We start from the raw sequence: 7314 nt of genomic DNA on the forward strand, positions 1-7314 counted from the left end.
CACTGTCCCCAACGTCCAAGTGGATCTGGCTGTCAAGTTTGAAGACTTTGACAGCCTCGAACAGTTCACTGTTCTCGATATGGATCCATATGATATGATCCTGGGCATGCCCTGGCTTGAGAAGCACGAGCCCTGGATCGACTGGCGAGGCAAGGCAATCGGTGCCAGCCGCCCTGCGCAGTCCGACAGAGCATTGGTGAGTCATGTTCCCACCTCTGTCAGGACCCGGGGCGCCCGCGAGGGCTGCCAGGGTACCAAAGCATCCGGCAGATGCTTGGGAGTCGTCGACGTATATGACGACTCCGAGGATGTTTTGATGGTGGCCGCGCCCAGAAGAGGCGCCGGCCAAGTGGGTAACTTAGGTCCACAGGCGGGTAACTTAGTTCCGCAGACAGCTGCAGCTGTCATGAACACTGAGAACAGCGTGTTCAGAGTGGGTAACAGAGTTCCACTCACGGTCGCCCAGACCATAACTGAAGAGGAAGACGTCGGATACGCTTCCTGTGTGGGTAACACAGTGCCACACGCGGTCGCCCAGACCTTAACTGAAGAGGAAGGCGTTGAACACGCTTCCTGTGTGGGTACAACAGTACCACACGAGGCCACGAGTGCCTCGGATGTCGTAGCGACGACATCCCTAGACGTGGGCAGCAAAGCTCTCCGTCACAGAAGCCGTCGGCAAAGACGCCGCCGCCGCCTCAAGTCGGATCCGAACTTCGTTCCGATCGACGTCGCTTCAAGCGACTCGGAGTCCAGGGCCCGGGCTCCTCCGACAAGGCCGGTGGAAGAGTGTTATCACATCTTCGATAGCGAGACGGGTTTACCCGTCAAGGCATCTGGTGTCCACTTGGAACCGTTGCCAGAGGTTGCAGAGATACTGAACCTCGAGGAAATGACGGCTGAGTCTTTCCTGGCCAACCTCAAGGCTGGAGAGATCGCTGAGATGGTACTCATAAGACCTGAGACCACTCAGGAGGAGCTGAACTCCTCCTCTGTCTTGGACGAGAACGTCCTGGAAGACATGAACAAGCAGCGTCAGGCGCGCTTGGGTTCTGAGATTCTCAAGAACCCCAAGGATCCGGTGTATCCTTTGGTGACGGAGTATGCGGACGTGGTGAATAAACACCCACCGACCCAACTCCCACCGGATCGAGGCGTACGGCACGAGATTGATCTCGTGCCCGGCACAAAGTATTGTGTCACGAGGCAATGGCCTCTCCCGCGCGAACAGTGCGAGGTCATTGATGCCTTCTTCGCCGCGAAAGCGAAGGCAGGCATGGTGCGGGAGTCGAAATCCCCGCACTCGACGCCGACTTTCTGCGTTCGTAAGCCGAACGGAAAGTGGCGTCTGGTTCACGCTTATAACAAGCTGAACAACGCAACGGTGCCGGCCCAAACACCGATCCCACGAAAGGATGTGTTGTTGAACAACATGGCCGGGAGCGTACTGTACAGTGCGCTGGATTTGGTAGACGGATACTACCAAATCCTGATGCGAGAGAGTGACATCCCGCTCACCGCGGTAAGCACTCCAAGCGGCATGCTTTGGGAGTGGCTCGTCATGCCGCAGGGCTTGTCTAACGCCCCGGCGACGTTCAATCGCCTGGTGACGCAATTGTTCCGCCCTTTGCGTACCTTCGTACAGACGTACTTCGACGACATTTTCGTCCATAGCCGTGCCGATGGAGGCAAGACGGCCATGGAGGTGCATCTAGGACACCTCCGTCGAGTGTTGGACGTGATGCGAGCGAACAAGCTCTACGCCAACATCGACAAGTGCGTTTTCGCGTCACCAGAGATCAAAGTTCTCGGTTGCTTCGTAAGCAACGTGGGAGTTCGGGCTGACCCAGACAAGGTCAAGGCCATAGCAGCATGGCCGACGCCCCGTTCCCAGAAGGATCTTCGAAAATGGTTGGGCTTGGCCAACTACCTTCACAAGTACAGCGCTGGGTACGCGGGCTTCGCTAAGCCCTTGTCGAGCCTCCTTCAGAAGGACGTCGACTGGCGCTGGGAGCAAGAGCACCAGGATGCTTTTGACAGCATCAAGGCCAGTCTCCAAGAGGCCCCTGTCCTGGCTCTGCTGGACGAGACGAAGCCGTTTAGCGTCGTCTGCGATGCCTCCGATTACGCCATCGGGTGTGCATTGCTGCAGGACGACACGGCTGGACAGGAACGAGTCATCTCGTTCCAGTCCCGGCAGCTCAAAGCCGCTGAGCGGAACTACCCTGTCCATGACAAGGAGCTCCTGGCAATGAAATATGCCCTTGTGAAGTTTCGTGTTCACCTTCTGGGCTCTAGGCCCTTTGGGATCTACACAGACCACGCGTCCTTGAGGACGGCGACTAACTCGCCTCACCTCTACCAAAGGATGGCGAGGTGGCTGTCCTTCTTCGCGGAATACAACTTCCGCGTCGAATACAAGCCGGGCAAGCTCAACGTGCTTGCGGACGCCCTCTCTCGGCGTCCCGACTATGAGTTGGACCACATCACGCGGGTGACAACGGATCTATATGATCGGATACGCATGGCGTATCGGGACGATGAGGCTGTCGCGCCTATCGTCAAGTTCCTTAAGGCCGGAACGAGCGCGAAGTCCGACTGGCTCTCGTCGCGACAGCGCTCACGACTCCACCGATATGAGTTGAAGGAGGGCCTCCTCTATTATCGGGTGGAGCCCACTGATCCTCCACGGGTGGTCGTTACCAACGACGAGGATCTGAAGCTCGAAGTCCTCGCGGAGGCGCATGACGCGCCCTCCAGCGGCCACTTGGGCCGCGAGAAGACCTTTCTGTCGGTCTCTCAGTCCTTCTGGTGGACCCACATGTACAAGTGGGTCGCCCGGTACGTCAAGACACGTGAAACATGTCAGCGGGTCAAATCCCGCAGGGCACCCTTCGGCTCCACTACAGAGCCTGCCCGTACCGGCTGATTGCTGGAAGTCGATGAGTCTTGACTTCATCTTTGGGCTTCCCGCCGACGGACACGGCAACACCGGAATTTTGGTGTTCGTGTGTCGGCTGAGCAAGATGGTACATCTTGCCCGTCACTGTAACGGGCGAACAAACCGCAAGGTTGTTCGTCGATGGCGTGTTCCGCTATCACGGTCTCCCGGAGACGATTGTCTCGGACCGAGACCCGCGGTTCACTGCTGCGTTTTGGAAAACGCTGTTCCCTTTACTGGGAACTCGTCTGCAGATGTCCCACTGCGGATCATCCGCAGACAGACGGCCAAACAGAGCGCGTCAATCGAGTGCTCGAGGACACTCTGCGCAGTGTGTGCGCGGCAGCGCCACGTACGTGGTCGTCGCAGCTTCCAGTTGTTGAGTTTGCGCTCAACAACGCGGTGCACGCGTCCACGGGGTTCACGCCGTTCTACTTGAACGGCTTCCGCCACCCCAGAGTGCCTCTCACTTTTCGAGGAGACACTGACTCCTCTATTCTAAGTGGGGGAGAGGCTCGGAAAGCCCTTTCCTCCCAGGTCTCGGATGTGAGACCAGTTTCGCTGCGGAAACAGGTGGAATCCTTTATGGATACCAAGCTGAGTATTGTCGCAGGGTCCGCGATGCCGTTGCAGCGGCCCAAGATAAACAAAAGGAGTACTCAGACAAACATGGAAGAGGGAACTTAAGTATATTTGAGGTTGGTGACTTAGTGTTGCTAGACACGAGGAACCTACCGCTTGACACTGTCAGCTCTGTCGGCAGCAACGAGCTGAAGCACCGCTTCATCGGATCATTCGCAGTCCTGGCCAGACATGGTGCGTCGTACACCATCGACCTGCCAGAGTCAATGCCGACGCACCCGACGTTCTATGTTGGACGTCTTAAGCGGGACTTTGACCCGCAGGGGGTTGCTGACTCGCAGACCCCCTTGCCCCAGCTCCTCGAAGCGAGGGCCGGTCACAGTCGTCGATGAGGGCGTCGGAGCAGGCACCAAAGCCTCGGTCGGGACGACAAGGCTGCGGTCAAGACCGTACGCCGGAGGGCTCCATACGAACGGACCCCGGCGCCATACTCCGAGTACGCTGAAAACGCCGGGTACGCTACATACGCGTACGTCTGGAAGTGTGCCGCAGGCGGCTCCGGACGTGGCAACAAAGCCTCGATCCGTCGGATCATGCGAAAGGCCTCGTCCAGATCGGACGAAGAGGCCCGGCGATCCACCCGCAGGTGCAGGCTCGCAACCTCTCGCTCCACCAGGTCCAGGCGACCCGCAAGACGAGCGAGCTCGCCCTGATTCCCGGCCTGGGCGGCAGCATTACCGCCAGTCCCAAGGCCAAGTGCAATCTCAAGCACGAGGACACGCTGACGGAGGCGGTCAACCTCAGGGTCCTGTGTCGGACCCGCAGTCGGAGCACTCGGACGGGAGTGGCTCTCGGGAGGCGCCGAGTACTCGTACTCGTACGAGGGCACCTCCGCCTCTGCTTGACCGGAATGGAGAGGTCCACTTCCACGTGGAGGGGATCCACAAGGAGCAACGGCGTCGCGGTAAGCGACAGCTCCTCGTGAAGTGGAGGGGTTATGCCCACTCCGAGAACTCGTGGGAGCCGATTGAACGGCTCCTGATTGACTGCCCGAAGGCTGTCGCAATCTGGGAACAGAAGCGGCGGCAGCTTCATAAGTAGTCCGGGGCTTCTTGCCCGAACGATGTACGGTCGATGAGTACATACCGTACCCGCGCTCATCGTGAGCGCTAGAAGCCGCGCGCTTCAGGATGTCCCTTGGCAGCATACGCTTGCTGACCAAGTGGGCAAACCTCACACGAAGATCACGCTGGTCCAGGATGTGGGACAGCTGCTGAGCTTCATGGAGTTCCCGTAACTCCGTGGGTGAGTACTTAAGAGTCTCCACCCAAGCCCAGAACATGTCCTCACAAGTACTCCACGTGGGACAGTTCTCGGGCATAACCCAGGGGTATCCCCAAACGGGATAGAGACCACCCCGGGTCTCGGGCTTCTTACGACAAGTCGTGAAGTCCTTAAGGGGAATGCGGTGTGGCGCGAGTAGCACACACCGAGCAGCCTCCAAGTTGTCGACGAACAACTGTTCTTTCTGAACAAGGGCTCGTTCATAGATGCCCCTAGAAGTGTGGCCGCCCACAAGGCCACGAGGAGCGACAAGAAGCTCTAAGAAGAGGTCAGCCCCAGAGCTCTCCTCGGGAGGCCAATACCCTCTCGAGTTGATGGCAGCTCCCTGGCTGACGGGTGCCGCCACCGAACCCCCTCGCACACGCTGGGCAGCTTGGAAATCCTCCTGCTGCTGGTCGAGGTCATTCGAGACCTCCCGGGGCTCAACGATGGCACCCTCCTCTTCCTCTTCTTCCTCCTTCTCCTCCTCTTCATCCGAGGAGCCGAAGATACTTCGATAGGAGCGACGAGTCTCCTTCTCCTCGCGGAGTGGGGACTTAGAGGCGGTACGCTTCTTTGAGGGCTTGGCGCCTTCAGCTTTAGAGGCCTTAGCGCGCGCAAGACCCTCGGCAAGCGAGAGACGTTTGCGAGGATTCTCTTCCTCATCGCCACCGGCTTTGGGAGCGTCCTTAGCCTTGACGGCCGGACTCTCAGAGCGCACAGAGGTCGTGGGACTGTGATCACCGTGATCACTAGCGGGCGACTGCACGCTGTCATCTTTGTGCTCACTGGGCACTGGGCTGTGCCCCCCACAGAGCCCGCGGGAGCATCATGAGTGCTCCCGGACTCGGCATCGTCCTCACTGCCCGAGTTGAACTCACGTTCTACGAACCGAGGGTTCGGACGATTGTCCGACGATGAGGGCGACGGGCTGCGGCGCTTGTTTGCACGCCGCGTCACCCGAGGAACCAATCGCCTCGGAGGCCACCTGAGTAGCCTCCTCGAGTGCAGAGCCTTTGCCGCGAGGCTTAGTACTCTTGGCTTGCGCCTTACCGGCAGCAGCCTTGGAGCGTGTCTTAGCACCGCTCTTTGCAGTGCCGCGAGGCATGATAACGGTCGAATTGGAGACCTAGACGAAGAGCGCACTGGTTGCTGCTCGAGGCTCTAACTGTGAAGTGAGCCTCCGCCGCGCTCGCGCGGCCAAGTCGATGGTTTTCGACTTTGAGAATGAGAGTTTGTGACGAACACCTCTTCATTCTGATTGGTCGGTAAGCCGAACCTAAGTGGGGGAGGATGTAACGGGGTACGTAGCCCTAAGTGTACCCTGGTTACATGAAGTGTGACACTTCACACTTCAGGAGTATGACATGTCATACTCCGGGATATTTGGTACAAGGTACCAAGGTCGTTCAAAGCCAACCATTGGTTAAATGACATTGCATTTCTATAGGTAACTAATAGTTTGTATTAAACCCAAACTTAATCTACCTATAAATATACGCAGTTTACAATCTACCTTATTTAGGTCACTTCGCTCTCTTTAATTAAAGAGGGGACCTGTGAACTGCCGTTCACTGAGAGTTTGTATACTCTCGGGAGATAACTTCCTCTAGCGCAAGGTGCTGTGTGACCCCGTCACAGATACCCCCTCTCTCTCCGAGCGACGGGTACACTCAGCCGGTAACCAATTTTACTGGTCAAATTTGACACTTGGTCACACGTAAAAAAAGCGATTGGTCACGTGACCAAAAGTTAGTTGGTCACGTTCAAAAGACTTGCCGTCCTCGCAAACAGCAACGCAGGAGGGACACGCTGACGTTGGAGAGAAGCGTGAACTAGCTGTCAGTAGTGGCGACGATGGAGCGAGTCAGCATCCGCCACACATTACGTTCTACAGGTCTGTGTTTCTCCTTTCTCTCTCTTGAAAGTTTGTCCTAACTGCACCATTTATATATAAAATCGCTCAGGTTAACCGTGGCACTACTTGTGGACCTAAACTACTGGTGCTGATCATTGTAGTCATCTTTGAGGCAACCAGGAATACACTGAGGAAATGCTCCAACAGCGTGCTGTCGGCCTGGTGTTCAAATGACGGTGACAGACGGATTCTACAGCGATTCTTTTTGTATATAGATACATATGCGCTCATGTATCTCCCAGCTGAGCTCAACAACTTCAAATAACTGTTGCTGGGGGCCGTAAATGACGAAATGCGCATGAGGATTCTTAAGCTCCGGTACATGTATGTAGTGTTATCAGTGATATTCAAGTCAGTGCCTTTTCATGTAAGTATTTTTCTTGTGTTCTATTTACCATACTGCGTACCCATTAGACTACACCCTCGTACTCGAACGAGTTATCTTGCTCATAGTCCGCATCCGCCTCTTCCAAGACAGCATTTTCTTCGCTTGTAGAAGACACGTCAGTGCTGTAAGGATCCGAATTCACATCGACGTCGTCTACTTGAC

Source organism: Phytophthora infestans, genomic scaffold (genome assembly GCF_000142945.1).
Source record: "Phytophthora infestans T30-4 supercont1.145 genomic scaffold, whole genome shotgun sequence".
NCBI lineage: Eukaryota > Oomycota > Peronosporomycetes > Peronosporales > Peronosporaceae > Phytophthora > Phytophthora infestans.